The sequence below is a fragment of the Danio rerio genome, chromosome 9 (assembly GCF_052040795.2).
Source record: "Danio rerio strain M-AB ecotype USA chromosome 9, GRCz13ab, whole genome shotgun sequence".
Classification (NCBI taxonomy): Eukaryota; Metazoa; Chordata; class Actinopteri; order Cypriniformes; family Danionidae; genus Danio; species Danio rerio.
The window spans coordinates 43,874,667-43,899,171 of record NC_141029.1 but is presented as its reverse complement, the minus strand read 5'-3'; the positions used below and the strand labels follow the sequence as shown (position 1 = coordinate 43,899,171).

The 24,505-nt window shown below is 33.3% G+C and overlaps 1 protein-coding gene across 36 annotated transcripts in view; it reads right to left on the bottom strand.

The window, feature by feature from the left end:
• pcbp3 (poly(rC) binding protein 3) overlaps window positions 1–24,505 on the bottom strand; it is a 148,684-nt gene that overhangs the window by 96,477 nt on the left and 27,702 nt on the right. For 33 of the 36 annotated variants that reach the window (XR_015498848.1, XR_015498849.1, XR_015498850.1 and 30 more), the window contains one exon: window positions 782–841. The exons of the other annotated variants lie outside the window; for them this stretch is intronic. The gene's annotated coding sequence lies outside the window, so the exon portion shown is untranslated. The remainder of the gene's footprint in view (window positions 1–781; window positions 842–24,505) is intronic. 36 annotated transcript variants of the gene reach the window in all.

Sequence of the window (24,505 nt, the reverse complement as noted above, 5' to 3'; positions counted from 1 at the left end):
CACAAACACGGGGAGAACATGCAAACTTCACACAGAAATGCCAACTGACACAGCCAAGGCTTGAACCAGCAACCTTCCACTGTGTCACCATACGTAATTGTACCTTATGTTATGTTTAACCTATTACATAGCTCTGATGAATAGTACTAAAGATTGCCACAGATTTAAGATTACAATCAATTAGTATTATAGGGATGCACTGTTCTTCAAAGTCTTTCACGTCATCAAATGATGGCTGTCCTAAATATGCTTGTAAAGATTTTTTGCATAAAATAAGTTACATCAAACGAAATTACACGTTGCATAACGATAAAGTCTGATCTTAAAGTTAGAAGAATATTTTGTGGAATAGAAGTTAGACGAATATTTGGAAGAATACTTTAGTTTAGGTCAAAATTCATGCAATTAATTAACTATCTTGTTACGTGACTATTATTGAGATATTAACTGTTCATTAGTAGTTATAAAATATAATCTCCTAACTGAAACCTAAATCCAACTTCTACCTTACTATCAATAAACAGCTAATTAGTAGTGTATTAAACTAGTTAGTTATTGGTAAATTGTTAGTTAATACAGTGAACTGTGACCTAAACTAAAGTGCAACTGAATATTCAGATATTTATTTATTTATGTGCAGGTAAATGCAAAAAACAGTAAAAACATACGACAAAGTTAAGACAAATCATGGATAATCATTTTTCCCCTAAAAAACTGCATACAAGGATCTTTTGGCAATAGTTGCGTGTTTTTAAATATATATTATTGTAATCGTGACTACCTCTTACGTCTGTGACGGCGCTGTCAAATCCAGGCTTTAACTCCAAGCGATCAGAAATCCCTTCAAAAAGAGGAGACATTTATCAGTACAAGCCAATAGATGTCAGTCTGTGAGAAAAGTGCTCCCTCTAACGGCCATCCTTTGCACTGTTTAACAAGGTTGTGATGAATATGTTCTCTGGCTTGGTTCGTAAAATAAATGACATCTATTATAAAACGCACAGTTTAGACTCAAAGCTCTTGTAAAAAAAAAAAACATTCAAGGCTCTTGTAAAATTACTATAAACACACTTCAGTCATTACCTTAACACACTGTGATCGTACATTATAAATTACTTCAGCCAATCACTACATTAATTATCGTTTCTTATTACAACAGGACCAAACAGTTATTGAGAGATGTATACTGCCTAGGCAAGCCATGGCAGAGAAAAAAAGCCATATTATATACATAAATAAGAGATCAATTAAAAACTGCAAATGTCAACCTTGACCTGAACACGATATGCAGCACTTATGAAAGACTGCCATCTACTGGAAAAATAACACAATGCTGCCAATCATGTTTCAGTTTGATGGCCATTGTGGGAAAAAAGAACATGCCGATTGTCAACATGGATCTGGTCAATCCAGCCAGTTGTGGAAATTGTAAACAACCTAATACAAAGAAGCATGATGGGTTAAGATTGGCTATAGATGCGTTTTAATTAGTGTACAAAAAGCTTTGGCATTTTTTGAAGTATGCTGTAAAAATGCTGGGTTCCATACAATCGATTTGTGTTGGGACAACTTTAAGGAAAGTTAACTACACATTTTTTGTGGTTTGAATATAAAACAATTAAGTTATTCCCTTCCCAAAAAAAAGCATCAAGAATTGTTGTTTCAGGTCATTTAAAATAAGCAGTTTAAGCAAACAGCAAACTACATTTTTTTTTGAGTATATCTGCTTAGCTTACCTAAAAATAAATAAATAAATAATAATAATAACAATAATGATAATAATAATAATAATAATAATAATTATTATTATTATTATTATTATTATTAATAATAATAATAATAATAATAATAATACATACTTTTTTTTTCTATTCAAATTTTTCTATTACATTTTTTTCTATTATCAACTTAAATTGATTTCCAATTTCTTTTGAGCATTTTTACCATGATAGTTATAATGTTTATAATCAATCATCTTATTAAAATGTATGTTTGTTTTTTTCTGTTTTGGTGTTTGATTGTTTTTGTCTTAAATGTAATCAATGATGTAAATCTATCAGAATTTGCAACCAACCAAAACAAATGGCTTAAAACAAGACCTTTAAAAAGTAGTTCTTTGCAGTGTAGGTTTGCTATTTGTTATTATTATTTTTTTTTACTGTCTAATAATATTCCTCATACTACAGTGCTCAGCATATATGTGTACACCCCTTACAAATATCCTTTAATAAAGCTCATTAGCTACAAAATTTTATTTGTGCATATACATTAGATTATTCAGTATACTGAAGCCAAATCTGGAGCTTATCTAACAATATAACTTATGAGAACAGTCAAAAAACTAGCACAACCATATGTTATATAAAAATATTAAATACATATAAAAAAAAAAAAGAGGAAACAAATCAAGAGGAGCAAAAAAAAAAAAACTGAAATATTTAGTTGAAAATTTGTAGGTTGTGATTTTTTTTATTTTTATTTTTTTTACAATATTTTGCCTAATTTTAATTGTATTATCTTTCGATTTCTAAATATGTTTGGTGACTAAAATATTATTTTAATAAATATATCTGTTTAATAAATCTTTTTTATTTAAAAGTTTTATTTAAATGCACTAAAGTACACTGCATATATTTACTGAGAAATAAAGTATAAGATTATTCCTTTTCTAAATGGGCTGTATTCAATTATACTGAGCACTGTATGTTAATGATTAAAGTCAATTAACAGAATACTTATTTTTTAAAAGAATAGAAAATGCAAAATGTCATAATTTGGCTGCATAAGGAAAAAAATGACAATAGTAAAGTTCACTGATTGTTGTAGTTTTTGAAAGCAAGGTGAGGGAACAGGTGAATACTTAACATAGAATGTAATAAAAAAACAACAACAGACAATTGAAAGAAAGCACCACAAAGTACTGTACTGCTGTACAAACATTAACATAACAGCAACACAATGTTCTAAGCCTGTTTCAAATCTTTCACTGTCGTCACTCCATTTCTTCTTCTCTGTAGCCCTCGACCCCAATGTCTTAATCACTATGAATATGCTGAATATGTAATCTGATATTTTGCTATGGCTTTTACTCATTTTTTTTGTTCATCTTTGTGGATGGCTTTAACACAAGAGGCTTTAGCACAAAATTCACTGTAAAAAGTGCTGTAGAAATAAAAATGACTTAATGTGGTTCCATGACAAAAACTCCTGTTTATAACCACTGAGGCTGACAAATTAGTCTCTTATATCGTTTCAGCATTTTTATGAAGAGAATTTGTGAGTGTGCAGAATTAAGTCACTGAAAATCCAGCATTTCAGCAGAGACTGAACGCCTCAGTTTTAAAAACAAAATAGTCTGATTTGTTATAAAGCTAAGTGCTGCAATAAATAAATAAATAAATTAACTAATTAATTAATTAATTAATTAATTTAAAAATGGAGGGCAAAATAAATGTATTGGAAAATGGGCAGATTTATTGCAGTGTTTACACCTGGTGTTTAGATGCCTTTTGAGCAACTAGATCACAATTTAATGGAAACAGATAATAACTAATTAACTAACTAATTAACTAACTAACTAACTAACTAAATAAATAAATATAAAATAGATTTACATTTAAAACTAAGTAAAACGAAATACAATGTAATTAAATACAAAGTGCCAAAAGCAATTTGATGCAGCATGGGCAGATTTAAAGCCCTGTTACACCTGATGTTTAGATGTCTTTTGGTAAATTAGATCTCAACTCTATGGATGGATAGACAAATAAATAAATAAATAAATAAATAAATAAATAAATAAATAAATAAATAAATAAATAAATAAAAAGTGCCAAAAGCTATTTGATGCAGCATGGGCAGATTTAAAGCCCTGTTTTATCCAAATGTTTAGATGCCTTTTGGTCAATTGAACCACAAATCAAATGATAAATAAATAAATAAATAAATAAATAAATAAATAAATAAATACATACATAAATAAATACAATCAAATACATACAATACAAAGCAATAAAATTTAATTTAATAAAAAAAGAGCCAAAAGCTATTTGATGCAACCTGGGTAGATTTAAAGCCCTGTTTACACATGTTTAGGTGCCTTTTGGTGGTCTCTTTTGACCACATTGATTCACCTTCCTGTTTTCTTTAAGGAAAAAGTCCTGTAGACAACTCCTCTGGAATCTTCCGATGTAATATTGTAACAAAAGCTTAGAATTTATAAATAAATATGAAGGGTGACATCACAAAACAATCTAAAGACAAACTTTTTGCACTTTCAACCTGAACTAAAAAGCAATGCCTGTTCAAATGCATTTGTCCTAATCAATAATATTTTAGGAAATGAGAACTAAAACTAAGACTAAAACTGTCAAAAAACATTTTCTGAAATAAACATAAAAATTCACAATAAATTAAATACTGTTTAACAGCATATAAACTTCTCTTTTATGTAAAGAAGTTTGTCTGAATTCTTTATCATTTTTACTTTTATATATTTAAGTTGGATTTGTGGTGCGATTAGGTTTTTTTGTATATTTTTTATTACTAAAAGGTTTGCACAAAAGTTAATGTAGCTGCACAAACACTTAACTTTGCTCTTATTAACAAATACAGTCAAGCCCAAAATTATTCATAGCCCTGGTAAATTCTGACATAAAAATACTTTTATTCAACCAGCATGTTTCTTGCATGACCGGAAATGACAGGCTTCTCCCAAATGATAATAAGACAAATGTACAAGAGGCATCATTGTCGGGGGAAAAAAAGCTTTTTCAGCTTTTTTATTTATTAACTGTCAGCTTTTATTTACATTTGAACAAAAACATTATGTCAGAATTTGCCAGGTATTTGAACAAATTTGTGCTTAACAGTATATAAAAACTAAATACCAAATAAACAAAACAAAAAAAAAAATAAACAACACTGGTAAAGAGAATAAGCCAGAAAGAAAATGAATGAATAAACTACACTGGTCAACATTGAGCATCTGCAAGCATACTTGTAAAATGCATTTTTGACCTCTGGAAGTTGTCAAAATGTTGTATACCTGTGAACGGATTGCCAAAACCACATCTTAATCCTGATTAAGGCTGAGCAATATATATGTTTTAGCATTGATATCGCAATGTGCACATTCGCAATATAGTCACATCGCAGGATGCAATGTCAAGTTGGAATTATGATAGACCTGGAGCTACAGAACATGTGATTTGTAGAGTCACTGCTGACTTTAACCATAATAGAGTGGAAAAGATGAATTGCATTTAATTATTTATACTGAATTTTAAACCAAAAAGTTATTTTTTCTTTCTTCAAATTTTTGTCACTTCGAGTCCAAATATCAAATCGAAAATGAAATAACTTACACAATAGGCAAATAATTTTGATTGTTTAAAAGAAAAAAGCTCTTAATTTTGACTCATTTTGACTGTTAAATTTGACTTGCTCTAAGAATTTATTTAGGACTAGAAACTAGACAAAATAAGAGAAGCATTTTTTGCATAGTGATTTTTTAATGTCTGTACCTCAATACTATTAGACTCCTCAGAAAACTGTCAAACAAAATATCGCAATATCAGGTTATATTAATACTGTGCAGCTAGGGCTGGGTGATAAAATCGATATTTATTGACCAAACACATTTGTCAATAACAATAAAAAAAAAGTTTGATAAGAAGTTTGTGTATGAATCGCTTTAGCTTTATTCAAATATGGTTGCTGAGCGAGCACCTTGGAAGAAATGACAATCAGCTTAGGGTGTACGTTTGTAATTTCCAATAGAGGTGCGTGACTTGCAAGATGAGCAGCACATTGTGTGCAAGCGGCGCACACGTAAGGCACGTGTATTTTCTAGATACACCTGGTTAAAAGACATCTGAACTTTTCCGAGTACTGCGAGCGCACCACAATTCAAGCAAGTAGAACTAACAAATCTGCTTCAAACATTGTATGGAATATGAACAATTAAGTAACGACAGACCAGTTACCTCAGACAAACACAACTCACCCAAACACTACAGTGGTTACAGCTCACACTTGATTATCATAATTTGTTTTGTTTACAGTTATTATTGACACCTTACAGATGTTGATCTATCTTTGCACACACTTTGTAAGACTTTATTTTTCAAGTTTAAGAGTCTCTCTAACACTTATTTTATTATAAAGAGATGAGATATTTTGTTTAAATATTTTTGGTTTTGACTATTAAGGCAAGGCAAGGCAAGGCAAGTTTATTTATATAGCACATTTCATACACAGTGGCAATTCAAAGTGCTTTACATAAACAGGAATAAAAAAGACAAGTTCAGGAACATAAAATGCAGACAATACAAATTATTAAAAACAAATTAAAATGAGTTAAAATAGGTTATAAAAGAATGAAAAAGAAAACGAAAAACATAATAGTGTAATCTGTCGGATGTAGCACAGTGCTCATACAGTAAAGGCACAGCTAAACAGATGTGTTTTCAGTCTTGATTTGAATGTGCCTAATGTTGGAGCACATCTAATCATTTCTGAAAGCTGATTCCAGCAGCGAGGGGCGTAGTGGCTGAAGGCAGATTCACCCTGCTTTGACTGAACTCTTGGAATTTCTAGTTTATATGATCCTAAAGATCTGAGTGATCTGTTAGGTTTGTATTCAGTGAGCATATCTGTAATGTATTGAGGTCCTTGGCCATTTAGTGATTTATAGACGAGTAATATCACTTTAAAAATCTATTCTGAATGTAACTGGGAGCCAGTGTAGAGACCTGAGGACATGTGTGATGTGCTCTGATTTCCTGCTTCTGGTCAGAAATCTGGCTGCAGCATTCTGGATGAGCTGCAACTGTTTGACTGTCTTTTTGGGAAGGCCAGTGAGGAGTCCATTACAGTAATCCACCCCGCTGCTGATAAAAGCATGAACAAGTTTCTATAAGTCATCACTGGAAACAAAGCATCTGATTCTTGCAATGTTTCTGAGATGATAGTATGCTGATTTACTAACTGCTTTGACATGACTGTTAAAACTCAGATCTGACTCCAGAGTATTAAAACAATTTGTCTTAGTAAATAACACTGGTAAATTAAAATAAAATTGTAAAATGACAAAAATCCTAAAATCCCTAAATATATTGTTAAAAAATATTCAATACTTATCTATATCAAATGATATGAAACATGATACTGTGATTTATTTATTTATTTTTGTGTGGAATATCTCTCAGCACTACGTGCAGCCCTAATTACCTATTGTAAACAAGGGCCCAATATAATATCAAAAACTGGATCTCTTCACTCATTTTCCCATTTTTCCCTAGTGTGAAAGCTTGAAATAATTAAGTTCGATCACACAGGGTCTTTTATCCCCATATAGTGACTTTATTTGGTAATGTTGGTGTCATTTACCCCCTCATTAATTGTCCAAAAAACTGCTGGTCCAAAAAATTTTTTACTCAATTTATTTAGTGCCTTCAAGATTAAAAAAAAAAAACTCAATTCTCAGCCTGAGCGCGTTCGCCAAACCAGAAGTTAATCAGTTTCTCACAAGACGTTTACAATCTGATCTCCAGCTTGACATGGACTCGCTTCTGAGGCTTCCTGAGATGAAACCCTATAACGAAGGAGACTGAAATTCAGCACAAGAGCCCGACACACACACAACTCACACGCTATTAATGTTTAATGATCTCTAAAAGCTTATATTCCTTTTTCGCTTTCTCAGGGTCCCAGATCCCGGTGTTTACCGATTATCACCTGACCCCTAACTCAAAGACTGTCCCAACGCGAGGGTGAACACACACATCAGTGAGATTAAAGAGCTCTGTTGTGACCGACTTCTGCTGGTTACAGTGTTCAAAAGACCCATAAAAGCACACATACGTTATCTCTTTACAGCACACGCAGCCCAGAGAGCAAAACTAGACACATTGTGCACATTATGATGCATATTTAACAGCTGTTGCACTCCTTTGTTACAGTGAATGAGCCAAGCAGAACGGGTATAAAGAGAAGCACATATGGCACATGCATGTTTACTTAGTGAGATATTTCAAATCAACAGCTTTTTATGATGCATTTACAATCTTTTCAATAGCGTGGCAGTCACTCAAATCTTTTTTTTTCCCCTACCGTAAATGAAATATTAATAAGATCTAAACTATTTATATTGTGAGCATTAATAATGAATCGCGAGCCCTTTCAACATTGTGCTTCAAAACGCAATATCAAGCCTTGAAGAGAAGCAGATATATTTTTTTCCATTTTCATTTAGCCGGAGGATTATAAATTAAGCAGGTCCGTGCTTTGCTAAATATTGTAAATGCACCTAATGCATTAATCAAATAAGTAAATCGTTGAGGGCGCTCGGAAGGAACTAAACATGAAAAAAAAAGCGTTTTTGAAAAGTGTTTAAGCGTTTCATTGCTTTCATTTACTAATAAATAAAACGAATCAACTCGGAAACACTCCGCTGGCTGTAAAATTTTAGACTCAAATGACATTTTGATGGAGACGTTAAAGGGGGAAAGATCTCCACAGGGCTTTTAGAGAAAGTGCAGACTCTTAACTCCGTCATGGAAAAAAGTGGGCTTCTGCCGGTGTGCAATTTCATTAACGCTTACATGCAGGCAGTCATTGATTTGCAAAGGAATCTCTCCTGAAATGCAGGCCTAATCAATCAAACGTCTCCATTAATTTCAGCCGGGGCTGTCGCTTGAATTCACTGGGCCTCGGATGAAATTTTTTATGGGTGGGCCCGAGGAGCTTTATAATACCTGGAGAAAGCCATCCGTTAGCGTCGCCATTCATCTCAATGACAGATGTTTGGCTGACTGACTCTCCGGAAGAGTGCAGCCAATGGACGTCAGTGGACAAATATCTAGATGCAGCATCTAATAATATTAGTACTGATAATTTAATTGTGTATGATTACATGTTTAGTGTTGTTTTTTTATTTATGAGGGATGAGTAAATACACAGCAACGGGAGTCAGATTCTGCTTCAGGTACAAGACATGTTGCCACAACAAAATTAGAAAAGCTAATATCAAAACAAAATGACTACATTAACTACAACCCCAAATCAGAAGAAGTTGCCAGACTATAGAAAACATAAAAAAAAAAAATAAAGAGATTTTTTTTTTTTTTACTTTGACTAATATTTATTTGCAGACAATACCCCAAACTGTATTTATTGATTAACTCATGATTTTTATTGTGTTTTTCACCAAATAAGCACATATTTCAATTTTGGTTCTTGCAACACTTTTCAAAAAAGTTGGAAGAGTAAAGCAATTACCACTTTGTAATGTTGTCATTCCTTTTCACAACACTTAAAAGAGGTTTAGGGACTGAAGACATCAAGAAATAAAGTGTTTCAGTTGTAATTTTGTCCCATTCTTCCTGCTAACAAGTCTTAAGGTGGGCAACAGTACGGGGTCTTCGTTGTGCTTCAAAATGCACCACACATTCTCTATTTGAGACAGGTCGGGACTACAGACAGGCCAGTCAAGTACCAGTATCCTGCAGTCAGGACTTTGTGTGTGCAGATTGTGTTTTTGCTTTGTCAAGTTGAATGCATGGGCGTCACTGAAAAAGAAGGCAGCATATTGTGCTCCAAAATCTCTATGTATTTTTCAGCATTAATGGTGCCATCACAGAAGTGCAAGCTACCTTTGCCAAGGGCACTGACACAACCCCATATCATGACCTATTCTGGCTTTTGGACTTGATGATTCTTTTCCTCTTCGGTTCAAAGCACACAGTGTCAACTTCTCCCAAAAATTCCTGAAATACTGATTCATCTGACCACCGTACACGTTTCCATTATGTGATGGTCCATCCTAGATGCCTCAGAGCCCACAGAAGTTGACAGTGCTTTTGGACACTGTTAACATAGGGCTTTATTTTGACACAGTACAGTTTTAACTGGCATTTGTGGATGTAACTACATATTGTGGTAATTGACAAAGGTTGGCCAATATAGTCCCGAGCCCATGTGGTGATATCGCTTATACAGTAGATAAATGATGATTCTTGATGAAGGCCGTCTGAGGGATTTGTCATCCCAGTTGTTCAGCTTAGGCTTGCACGCTTGTCCATTACTGAAATCCATATTCTTTAAATCATTTAATTATGTTATGCACTGTCGAAGGTGAAACATCCATATGTCTCCCTATCTTTTCTTTGAGGAACATTGTTTTTAAAACATTTCGATAATTTTCTTACGTATTTGTTGACAAACTGGCGATCGTCAGCCCATCTTTGCTGTCGAAGGACTAGACTTTTCTTGAATGCTGCTTTAGCACCAAATCATAATTGCAATCACTTGTTGACATCACCTGTTTCAAATCACATCATTATTATATCGATTACTAGCCCTAAATTGCTCCTGTCCCAACTTTTTTTTGCAATGTGTTGCAGGTCTAAATGACAGCAGAGGATGTATATTTACAAATAAAAATAAGTTGACCTGACAAAAAAATGAAATATTTGGTGTTCATATTGTCTGCAGATTTTTAAAAATCACTACTTTGATGTCAGTTAACATGTTTAATACATATTATGAAATAATACAAACTATGTATTATATAAATAACCAAATTATCAAAGTAATCTAACATATGTAAGATCTACATACCAAAATATGAATTTAATAAATGTGCCTGCTGTCTGCCTCACAGAGACAAACAAGTAAAACAAGACAATAATTTCTAATCATTTTTTTTAGATTTAGAATTAGATTTTTTAGAATTACTGAATAAATTTCCATCAAATAGTTTAGCTGACACAAAGCAACTTCTGAATTGAATCATGTATTTGTGATACCAAGAAGACTATACATCAAGTGTAACTTCTCCCAGTATAATGAAACTGTATAGCCACCATGCAATAAAGAAAACACTGATGAAAGCATTTTTTTTTTTTTTTTTGACCGACAATGAGAATATTGCGGGTGTGACTGTGTGAGAGAGTGTGCTGGTTCACTTTCTCATGACAAGTTGCTTTGAAAGTCAGTTTAAGAAGTTGAGCGAGGTTTAAAAGCGAGCTGCAGTTTCAGCGAATGGAGCCGAGCGAGTACGGAGGGATTACACACCAACAAAACAAGTCAAGAAGCGGTAAGCATAATGTTAGGAGAACTGCTAATGTGCAGAAACACAGTCTGACAGGGCTGTGAGAGGCTGTCACTTACACAAACAGCCAGCAAAGAAGATTATCCAGAAACATTTAAAGGAATTTCATCAACACTGGCTTGTAACACTTTGCTCCCTCTTTTCATTCTCTGCAATAAAAACCTGTTCAAAATGCAGACATCATTGCATAATCAAGTCTTGAGTCACAAATTTAGAATACAATATCATAACTGTTTTCATAAATTACATTTTATGTATTGAAAGAAAAATACTTTGGCAAACAAGATGCATACAGTACTTGTATATGATAAAAAAGATGCATTTACAGTATGCTTAATCAGATTCACTCTAGTGAACTGCATCTATGTTAGCACATCATATTTGATGTGGTAATTTCAGGTTTGAAGATTTAAGATTTAAAAAATATTAACATGAGTGAATGAGACCGGAAGTCTCTAGCCAATACTATTTTAATGGCGGTGCCTGCTTGATTGTAAAGAATACGGTCAATATGAAAAAAAACTGAAGTCAATAGCTATCAGATTACAGCATTCTTTAAAATATCTTCTTTTAAGTTCAATAGAAGAAAGAAACTAAAACAGGTTTGGAGCAGGTGGAGAGTGAATAAATGCTGAGTACATTACATATCGCTTAAAAGCTGAAAACATTTTTTTTTTAAATGAAATGGCCAGACAAGTGCCCTGACCTAAACCGGATTGAATTTCCCTGAAGACAATGTCATGAAACCCACAAACAGTGAACTGTGGAAAAGCCTGAAGAAGAGATGGTCAAGATCACATGCTACAGTCATTGCTGTTATTATTTTCATTTAAAATTATCTTCACATGAAACAAGTGCAGGGCGAATAAATGGCTGGTAAATTTTTTATTTTTTGGGTGAACTTTCCCTTTGAAAGTGCTTTATCAGTCTGCTGTGACTGACAGGGCCCAGTGTTCTGTGTAAAAAAAACTTCTCCGTGATTAGGTAATGGAAAGGAGCTACATCTTGCTAAAGGAGCTTATGGTAAACATTTACATTCAATCTGTCATGTAGCTGTAAAGAGAAACAACCCCTGCAGCAGAAAATTTGGACAACCTGCTGTTTCAGAGTTTAACTTACTTTAAATCTGCTTGCAAAGTCAGTGCAAACTGAAAACATACACTGCCAGTTAAATAGCATTCGTCAGATAATTAAGGAAATTACCACCAGGTTCCAAATTAATACTAATAATTAGGAGGATCTGAAAGTGTTCTCTAATTTTAATCAGTTGCTTTATTTTTACATGTGCTTTACAATAAATGCAACTCTTACTTCACAGTAAAACTTCAAATATGGGCGATACATTTTAAGCCTGTTTAAATCAGGGATTCTCAAGGGCCGTGAGATGGCTTAAAAAAAACTTCAATATTATATAATAATTATTTGATTTCATTTTTAAATATGCCATATTAAAATGATCAAAGTTATGGCATTTCCCGTTTTCTGGATTGAATAGGCTAATTTAGACTCGGTGCAAAAACAGCCTTGCTGTTAATACAGACATCTATTGCTTAAACTTCCAACCACTGCACATCAACTAGGACTATGTTCTCAGTAATATAACTCAAACTGTCATGCAAATGTAAAGGTAACCATGGATGAGTTATAATAGCCAGTTCGCACGTACATCATGTCTGCAACTTGAACTGTATCAGAGTCACAAAAGTCTGTTGATTCACAAACTATGCACGTTTTTTTTTTTGTAAACACTTTAAAAATATCTGCGTAATTATTCAAATTGCCCATACTGTAGGAATAGCAAGATTCTGTGGTGTTTTGGAAGTGAACAGCTGTTCACTGTTCCTGTCAGCAAACTCCAATAATATTCAACTGCAAACCCTTCAGATCAATGTGTTTCAACAGATTTTAAGTTTTAAAACTGTATTTTACATTTTTGTTTATTTTTAATACATATGAATAGTTGATCAATACATGAATAGTAGTCAGTCTAATTCAAAGCAGCAGCAGTTTTTTTTAATTTTTTTTTATTGACATCTCATGTTGTCCTGTCAGGCTCATTTGTTAAAAAAAGGCCCAAATACTCTGCGGTAGTGAAGAATAACTGAAGTAAGAAGAGCTTTGAATCTGTATACATATACATACATTATATATACATACATTATATATATATATATATATATATATATATATATATATATATATATATATATATATATATATATATATATATATATGTATGTATGTATGTTGTGTGTGTGTGTGTGTGCGCGTGTGTGTGTATATACATGCATGCATGCATACATACATACATACATACATACATACATATTTAAAGCATATGATTTCTTTACTTCAGTTAAATATCTATATATAGTGTTTAGCTTGCTTTTTTTAAATAATGCAGAAAAATCAGAGATTAATAGTAAAAGTCAAGAGAAATGTTTTGCTAATAATAAAAAAATATTATCAAACATACTGTGAAAAGTTTGTTGCACTTTTAAACATAATTTGGAAAATGTAAAAAAAAAAAAAAAGTCAAAGGGGGGTTAACAATTCTGACTTTAACTGTACAAGTCAGCTATTTATCCTTAACATCACATAAACAGCCGTTTACTGCTGAACTACAAGCACTCTATTGAGTTTTCTGCAATCAGACAATGTATATTAGTAATCGAGAGCAAACTCATTACCTTGTAAAACAAGATCAATAATATTATTAAATATTTAACGCAAACATGTGGTGCATGCCAGTGTATTTTCACAGGGGTTGATCTTTTAGTTATCAATTTGTAAAGAACAACATATAAAAACATAAAATTAATTAGGAAACTGTCTCGACAAATAACCAAATCTCTTGAGGCATCAAAACAAAGGTGTAAATGTATTCTGGAGAGACTGCCTCTAATAAGCTCAAAAGTGCGATGACCTGATCTAACCTAGTCTGTGAGAAAAGAACTGATGATTGAAATGATTCAGGAAGACCTAAAAATAACCAATTTGGCAAAAAGAGTGGAGAGTAATTTAGGAAACTAAACTATATTTTGATTGTTGTTATTAACTCAAACCTGGGGTCTGTTCTTCGTACGTGGATTACTCAGTTAGCTGGATTTGGATATTGATGATTTGACATGATCCAGGATTGTTTCGTTCTTCAAAGCTGATCTGAGAGTTGTTGTCATAGCAACAGTTCTGCTAGCTCAAACCTGATCGGAAGCAGGTTCAATTCAAATAAACAGGATTAGATTGGGTCAGTTCAACCAAAGATATTAGAGAAAGTACAGAATTATGATATTTTCTTACAGTAGTAGTTATATACACTTGGGAAAATAGCTTTAAAAAAATTAACTATATATATAAAGTTATAGTTATTAATAAAATAAATAAAGTTATATTAACAAAACTTATGCAATCTGCACCCTCGAAATGAAAGTACAAAGAGAAAATTTATTGATATGAACTTCTTAGATCGCTTTAGTACAATTTGTGTATGATAATAGAAATGCAGAATATGTGACTTTAAAAAAAAAGAAATAATACATTAATGCAGTCATGAACTTGTTTTGACAGTAAATATGCCAGTGATTATGCTTCACAAAAGTTGCAGACGCCTTTACCAATATCAAAATGCTTTTGTAAACATCCAGTTATTCCATGCAGCGATTAAAAAAACGGCTACTGTAATAAAGAAAATATTTTCTAAATGTAGAACTAAATACATCGATATGCATTGAAATACATGATAAATACTCTTGACACATGAAAGTGTAAAGCCTGCAGTTCACAACATATGTGGAAAGTTATTGCGTGTCATATTTAACAAATCGTCGATTGCTAATTTGATGTAATTTTGCTCACATGGATAATTGAATATTAATCAGATGATGTCATTATGCTGCTGTTTCGTCAGCCAATCGTTGCATTGCTGATCATGATTTCTAGGATCGATAGATCTGTCCTTCACAACACACGCAGCGATCTCAGATCAGTTCATCCAGACATTCTAATCTGATTCACGAACTTGTTTGAAGAACCAAATTAGCCAGAGATCAGTTATCAAGATGAAAAGATCCAGGATCGGCAAAATCATCTTAGATCATTTAAGCGAGGTACGAAGAACGGACCCCTGTGCTCAACTTGTTTGGAGTCTATAAATTAATTATACTTTTATTAAACGCATTAAATTGATCAATTGTGACAGCAGGTTGCACAGCTGTTCTTCTTTAATCAAAAAAATCTTCAAAAATGACTGACACAACATTGAAAATAATATGAAAAATTTTTCTTTACACTATGTTAATGACCTCCCTAGAGTCCTAATTGTATTCCAGTCGACTGCCTGGCATAATCAGATTCCCTATATTTATCTGTTTTCCCTTCCCTTTTTCTTTCCCACTGTTTTTTTTTTTTTTTTTTTTGTGTATCCGAGACTATATCTGTACTGTATGTTCATGAAAATTGTAGAAACTACAATAAAAAAAAAATATTTAAAAAATCTAATTATTTCAAATTATTCTAATTTGACAATATTGAATACAAAGTCAAAGTAAATATAAACATCATTATTTTCAGTTTTATTATTATTTACATGTTTATGAATTTATATTACTAGGTTATCTATTATTACTACAATCATCAAGTCAGTAACAACAAGAAATGTTTCTCATATATCAAATCAGCATACAATACTGACTTCTGGATGATCATGTGACACTGAAAACTGTAGTAATGCTGCGAAAAATTCAGCTTTACCATTGCAGAAATAAATATGGAGTAAATAAATAAATCAAGGCTGCACAGTGGCACAGTGGGTAGCACAATTGCCTTACAGCAAGAAGGCCGCTGTTTTGAGCCTCGGTTGGGTCAGTTGGCATTTTTGTGTGGAGTTTGCATGTTTTCCCCGTGTTTGCATGGGTTTCCTCCAGATGCTCCGGTTTCCCCCCAACAAGTCCAAAGACATGTGGAATAGGTGAATTGGGTAAGCTAAATTGTTCGTAGTGTATGTGTGTGAATGAGTGTGTATGGATGTTTCCCAGTGATGGGTTGCAGCTGGAAGGGCATCCACTGCGTAAAACATATGCTGGATAAGTTGGCAGTTCATTTTGCTGTGGCGACCCCATGATCAATAACGAGACTAAGCCAAAAAGAAAATGAATGAATAAATGAATGAATAAGCTAAATGTTCTAATAGCAAAGTTTCAATATGTCTTGTTAACTTAAGTTGGATAACTGTTAGCATTAGGCAGACAACACACCGACTTTAAACAATACATTGTGCTTATATCAGCTGATGGGTTGCAATCCAAAAGTAGGTTGAAAAGAGTGTGTTTTTACCTTAAAATAATGTCTCTAAAAATATAACAGTGGTCGAGTAACTTTTAACAATGAACTCTGCATTTAACTAAATGCTGCTGTAGCTTTGTACGTGGATTACTCAGTTAGCTGGATTTGGTTATAGACAATTTGACACTATCCAGGATTGTTTCGTTCTTCAAAACTCACCTGAGAGTTGTTGTTATAACAACAGATTTAGTAGCTCAAACCTGCTCAGGAGCAGGCTCATTTCATACAAACAGGATTAGATTGGGTCTTTTCAAGCAAAGGTAATACTGAAATATGTACCATACAGTATGCTGATGTTTTCTTATAGTAGTAATTATATACACTAGGAAAAATAGGTCCAAAATGAAAGCACAAAAACAGTCACAGTGTGGTTCTCCCAAGGGGTTCAAAGAGAATATTTATTATTAATATGGACTTATTATGGAAATATTAATATGGACTTTAAGATACAAGCACATACTATTTTAAGGTACCGACTAGCTTTAGTAAAATTTGTGTATAATAAATACACAAAATTACACAAAATTAAATATTTCTAAATGATGTTTAACAGAGCAATGAATTTTTCACAATATTTCTGATAATGTTTTTTTCTTTTGGAGAAAGTCTCATTTGTTTTATTTCAGCTAGAATAATTTTGAATTTTGAATTTTTTAAAACCTATTTTAAGGTCATTATTGAGGCCCATGAATATATACACTAGATATCGCATAGGGACCCTGAGCATGCGTCAATATCGCCGCCACATTGGTACAATGCTCCCAGGACAAATGTCATTCAACTGCACTAGTCAAGACAGTGTTATTACGTGAAGATGCGGGACTTTAGCGCTGTCTACGGGTGTAGTAACGAGCAAACAAAGAAAACAAAGCACAAAAGCAGAACATCTCATAGGTAATATTAAGTTTTTTTCTGATTTTGTATGTTCTGAACTTTTGTGCTAATCAGGTAACGATATTGATGATAACAGTCACTTACTGCATTCACCATACGGCAAAGCAGCTCCAACTCACACTAAACACTCGGCTTATGCTAGTTTTGTTGAATAAAATCATCAAACAATGCAAAAGAAACATGACAACGAGATGCTGCGCTGCCAGAAACTTGTATTATTGTCGGCTAACGTTAGTGAAAGAGTCGTTCGGCGGATTCATTCACAAACGAATCGCTCTCTCCGTCAGTATGAGAAGTGAAAGCAGGAGAGGAGGTGTGTTTCAGGACACGGATTATATTAAATTTAACAGGGAGGGTGAATAGTGCATTTCTGTACACACAAACACAAGCTTTTTGTCAGGAATGCCAGTGCGGTCACTGATCCATCAATGTAGAAAAGTGATGTAAAATTATAATTTTCGTAATTAGAAAAAAAATTACACACTAACATCCAGGAAAACTCCCGATCATAGATATATGTTTATATGTGTATATCTCTGGCTTTGGATGGCCACAGTCCTCCACTGTAAATTGGTCCCGCATTCATTTCAAAGGAGCGCTACCCTGTAGCAAGATGGCGGCGCTATTGACGCATTCCGTCCAATAGACAACAATAGGCCAGGCGACATCTAGAGTATATATCTATGAATGAGGCCATTGTCTACAAAACAAACCACTGTTATACAGTAACTTGCCTAATTACCTTATCCTGCCTAGTTAACCTAATTAACCTTGTTAAGCCATTAAACTGCACCTTAAGCTGAATACTAGCATCTTGAAAAATATCTAGTAAAATATTATGTACTGTCATCATGGCAAAGATAAAAATAAATCAGTTTTTAGACATGAGTTATTAAAACTATTAAGGTTATAAATGTGTTGAAAAAAATCTTTCCATTAAAGATTAGATTAGATTAGATTCAACTTTATTGTCATTACACATGTACAAGTACAATGCAACGAAATGCAGTTTAGGTCTAACCAGCAGTGCAATAGCAGCAAGTGCAGGATACAGGTATAAGTTATAAAGTGCAGTTATAGAAAAACTATAGTGATATTTACAGATGGATGTACTATGAACATTATATACAGGTTGGATTAGCTATTAACAGATTTACAATATATGAATATATGTGCAGGTTGCTATTAATAATCAGTAGTGTGCAGATACATAAGCATGATTACCAGTGTATATGTTACAATATATGAATATATGTACAGGTTGCTATTAGTAATCAGTAGTGTGTAGATAAGCATGATTGCAAGTGTATATGTCCAGTCGATGTGTACATAACTACAGATGTCCATATGCAGTGGGTATGTACAGTTCAAATAAGTAAATCAGTGCAATGTGGTGCAGTGAATAAGTGCAAATTTTAACTGCAAGCACACTAAACAGAAATTGAGTAAAAATATACAAGGGGCTAATAATTCAGGAGGGCTAATAACTCTGACTTTAATCAGGACATAGAAATGCCTATGAGAGGAACATTCAGTTGCTCTTATCGAAAACAAGGGAGAGCTACAAATGAAAGTTGCATAGTGTTGCTTTAGGTTTGAAAGATGTTTGTAAAAGCTGTTGATGTGGAGACATTCTCCTAAAGGCAGTTTTAGACAGGATGAGGCAGTCATTGACTCTATTTAGTTGTGAATGAGAGAAATTAAGATAAAACATAAGTGGATTGTGATTTTGCAAACCAGCTTGCCACATGAAAACACAAAGCATAATGCTGGACGTTTTCTTTATAAAGGATTCCTGAAAAAAAAATTGCCTTTGAACAGAATATGAAATGAGTAAAATATTTGAGAAATATTGAAACGATTAGATGTTTTTTGCTGATTTGACACTGTACACAATTGCTATCTTTTGGTCAATCAGTTGGAACCACAGTCACGTCACCTAATATGACACAATATTACAGTTATTATATTCCAGAATCTTGATTAAATAAAAACAGCCTATTAAGTCCAATTAATCGAAAAAAAACTACAATAATTAAAACTATAAACTGCAGTGTAAACAGTTAAACATTAGCAAATAAAGATGATTTACTTTTCAAAGTCAAATAGCAACAAAAAAAAAAACAAAAACAAAAAAAAAGAGGTAAAAGGATTGCTTTATTTTTAAAATGGCCGAAATCATTGTCACAGCCACACAATTGGTGTCTTTCTTCACCCCTCTCAATGTGCTCGGCTCTACATTCAAATAAGATAAAAGGCTTGTGCGTACATTTTCAATGGCTCCATCAGCTTATCCGGACACATGTGTATTACCCACATGAGTCATTATACTTTATATGCCCTTGGTATTAATTGAGAGCTAATGGCATTTCATAGATATCCTTTATTTGACCCCCTTTTGTGTTGAGCGCCTTTTGTATATTACGGTTTGTGCTGAGCCTCAGACAAGATTCAGTCCCCAAGAAGCCTCTATTCCACCTGGGTCTCTGTGCCTGAGGGAGACAGTTGTCCCATAATACCCTTCACAGTGTGTGTGTTCTTAGCATACGGGTGGCTTCTTCTGAAGTCCCTCGCACAGTCTGTCAAAGGCCAGAGCTGAGTTATCAGGCCAAGAACGAAAGCTTGAAAACACACACCACAGACACACAAACACACACACACACACTTGCCACAAATTAACTGTGGGCTCAAGATAATGGCTATTGATTATTGACTACTAAATTGAAAATTTCAGATGTTTAAATGTGCATCTCAATCAATGCGCACATTCATTCTCTCACTAGTAATATAGAGATTGTGGGTTCGATTCCCAGAGACAGCAAGAACTAATGCATTTTAACTTGTTTTGGATTTAAAAAGTACATGTTAAAGATAACAGTGCTCAGCATATATAAATACACCCCCCACAAATCTATTTTTTAAATTCAGATTTTTAATAGGAAGCTATACAATGTTATATTTGTGTCTATATAATAGATTAATCAGTAGTTTTACCTGTACATCAGCGGCGAGCAAGAGGTGGTGGGGCAAAGTAAAATGACAGCAGTGAAGTGCGCCAGACAAACACAAACTGTGTGCAAATTTTGCAAAAAGAAGTTTATTTACACTAACAGAACAACGAATGTGATGCTGTACAGTGAAAAACTGTCACAGATGTCTATATGCAAAAAAACTAGTTGAAAGAATGGCAAGAGTGCATCGCGAGTCATGTAACAAGAACTGACCATTCAGCTTCATACTCTGCATGGAATAATCACATTTCTACTCCAAAGAGAAAAAAAAAATACTAAATTACTACCAAACAAGTTTATAATATAGTTGATGAAAAATGTCTTTCAGACAGAAGTTCAGCAGCCTTTGACTACATTTGCTCTCTTTAAAAGGGAAATATTTAGATTTACATTAGACAAATAAAATTTTTATTTATTCTTATTTTCATTTATTTATTCATTGTTCTGTCATTTTTTTAGTGTAAAACTTTTACTTTTTTTAAATGTCAAAAAGTTGTTTTACTTATTTTTAAGTCCAAAGAGAAATGGGCTATTGTTTGTTTTTTATTATTATTTTTTTGTGGTGTGTTTAATTACTGAGCAGTAATGAATAACACTTTAAAATATAGGTTTTGATGTGATTTTCTAAACTACTAGTGTTTTGAAATTACTGAATGCATAATAATCATGACAACCGTGATTATTCCCCAGACTATAATTGAAAACCAAAATCTATAATTGTTGCATCGCTACTCTAGACTAGTATTCACATTTACAGTAGCTAACTTGCTGACCTTTTACTCCACAGAACAAAGTATTACAAATTTGGAATAACATGAGACCAAACCCATATTAATCTTTAAAACATTTCTACTGTCTGAAAAAATACATACAGTATAGAAATCTTTTATATAAATAAAAGTTTTGGAACCTTTCATTCATCAATAACCCTGGGAAATATGTAAGATCCTGGAAGATATGTAATATAAATAAATAAAATTAAAACTATTTTGTGATACAAATGCTTTTTATGGCTGTATTTTGATCACATGAAAGTCATGATGAACACAAAAAATAAACAAACTAAATCTCTCCAACCCTAAACTTCTGCATGGTGGTGTATAAACAGTATGAGGTCTGAGAAATCTGCACAATCTATGAACTTCATACAACTATTCAAATGTATTCATAGTGTAAAAGACTGCAAATTAGCTTTTAAAACAGACAGGAAGGTAGACGAGCAGAAATGTTTGGCAAAACGCTTGACACTTCCACACCTTTCTGATTGGAGGGGTTCTCCTTTAAAGGCTTTTAAGTCTTAATCCTGCAGAAAAGGCTCCTGCAGAAATTCAAAGGCACGTCGCACATTTGAATATCTCCATTGCTCTGTTCCTCCCCCTTCAGAAAAGAGCAGATAGTGATATCATGTGCTTTACCTTCGCCGCTGAGGGTTTTACTGAAGTGCGTGACGTCACAGACAGTTCTCATCGAGTTAAGATAGAAGGGAATTAGCTGATAGATCAAATCCCTCAACCTTGTGGGAGAAATCACTGCGCTAACTAATCTGCAGCTCAGATTTTCCTGCAGGAAGCAGATTGAGTCTCAACTTGTGATGTGCTGCTGGAAAAAAAAATGTCAGAAATCAAATAGATCCTGTTAATTACATTACACTTTAATGACTTAAGCATTGGTCGGACTTTAAGTTAATATATTCTGCGATATATCAAATCCTGCTCCTCTGGTTTGAGTAAAAGTCATCATTACACAGAAAATGCATACATTGCAGATATTATATGGGTCTATAATGTCAACAGTATCTTTTGGTCCAATTCCAAGTACTTGGTTTGTTAAATCTGACACTTGCGTTAAAATATCAGGTCATTATTGTGTACTATAGTTATGTGCAGCACAGCATAAAGAATCAATATCAGCTCTACACTGATCTTAATGACAAAGCACTATGTAAGGGAATACTGACTGAGCGTTCATTTGGCAAACAAGAGAAATCCCTAATAACTGGTGGTCACACTTTATTTTGATGCTCCGTTTGTTAAACTTAATTAACATTGTATCTCTACATGCCAGCTAATTCTCATTATATTATAAGTAAATGTTTGGTTGTGGTTGGGGGTGAGGTTGAAGTTAGTGTAAGTTGGCATGTAGTTTCTTATAGTCAGTTAAATGTCTGTTGAAGGAGCAGTATCAGCAGATATTAAGCAGAGAGTCTACTAATACTCAAATGGACCATCAAAATAAAGTGTTACCTAACTGGTTACACATTTAGATTAGTAAAAATCATAACTGTTCTAATAATATAAATTCAAGATCACTGTGCAAAAATGAGCAGGAGAAATATTAAAGGCCTGTGTAAGTATAGTGTGTACTAGGGCTGCTCGATTTTGGGAAAAATCATAATCAAGAGCAAGGAATTTTAAGAGTATTTCCTATAATATTTTTCTTCTAGGCTTATTTGTTTTATTTTAGCTAGAATAAAAGCAGGTTTAAATATTTTGAAACCCATTTTAAGGTCAATATTATTAGCCCCCTTAAGCAATATATATTTTTGATTGCCTGCAGAAGAATCTACTGTTATACAATGACCTGCTTAATTACCCTTATTAAGCCTTTGAATTGCACTTTAATCTGAATGCTTTTATTTAGAAAAATATCTAGAAAAATATTATGTTCTGTCATCATAGCAAAGATAAAAGAAATCAGTAATCAGAAATGATATATCAAAACAATTATGTTCAGAAATAAGTAAAAAATCTTCTTCCCAGAAATTGGGCAGGAAAAGGGTTGCTAATATTCAGGAGGGCTAAAAATTCTGACTTTAATGTATATATACACAGTTATTTTCCTCCCTGCAAAGGAAAGATAAATAAATACAATAGAATAAAAATATGAAACAAACTGTGCTTTAAGCATCTTCTCAGTAAGAATAAAACTTTAGCTACAAAAGTCCTTCAGTCAAGAGCAAAGGGATTTTCTCGTTTTGTTTGATAAATGATAAAAACAACATTGCGCGCTGTCTTTTTAATGGTTTCTCTTTCACGTGTCTTTTGATCCTCAACTCGTAACTCGTCATTATTAGTGTGTACACAGTCATATTAGAGTAATAGAAACACAATAAGTCATTTTTGTTAAATTTCCTGACATTAAAATAGGATCCAAATCCCTCCCATTTTAAGACCCACCGCAACATGACTTAGGAATGCAGTTTCCCCGTCCACTGGATTAATTGACAGCCACGTATTAGCATGTCTCTGTAGTAACGTGTATAATCATATCAAAAAGACAGGACGTGCGCAAAGCAACTGGGATTAAAAGATCTGTTCAGCTCTCTGTGATCATCAATCATCATCAAGAATGGGTTCTACAAGTTTGAAATGTTTTTGAAAACGTGCATGTTTGTGATAAAGACAGTAGAATCGCTACATAGTTCAACACCACAGTACGCCAATACAAATATAAAAAACGATGTTCAATGTTTGCAGACATTTATGGCCTGTTTCCACTGAGTGGTACAGTACGGTATGGGTCATCTTTATCAGGCTTGCGTTTCCACTCCCAAAGGTTACCAATAGTACTCTTTTGGTGGGTGTGGTGTACGACAGTTTCAGTCTACGTCGCTCTCGCTTGAGGAAATGTAAAAGCAAAGCTGTACGGGACGTTCACAAATCATACGAGAAGCACTTCTTACAAAACAGATGCTTTATACAAATAAATACTTGTGTATAAATGTTCATTACCAACCTATGAACATAATTTGATTATAACTGCAGATCTACTGTAAGCAATTATATAAAAAAATAAAATAAATGCCACATATATGAACACATACAGACACTTAGTCTCCGATATGTTACCAATTACAGAAAAACTACACACAGCATACATTTAGTCCTTATTTGGGTTCAAAAACAACATGCAACATAGCCCACAGTCAGTGCAAACCTCTCATCTATGTCTGTAATCTTCACCAACACATGTAGGCTCTGTTAGAGAGTTATTCTGTCATTTCGAGTTCACAATATTCCGAAAGGTGGTAAAGTCCTTTGTTTTTTCACTCTTCACTCGCGGTTGTCCGTTTCTAAAAGGATCGAATGTCAGAAGCACTTCAATAATCATCAGCTCAAGATGTTATTTCAAATATAGATGCATT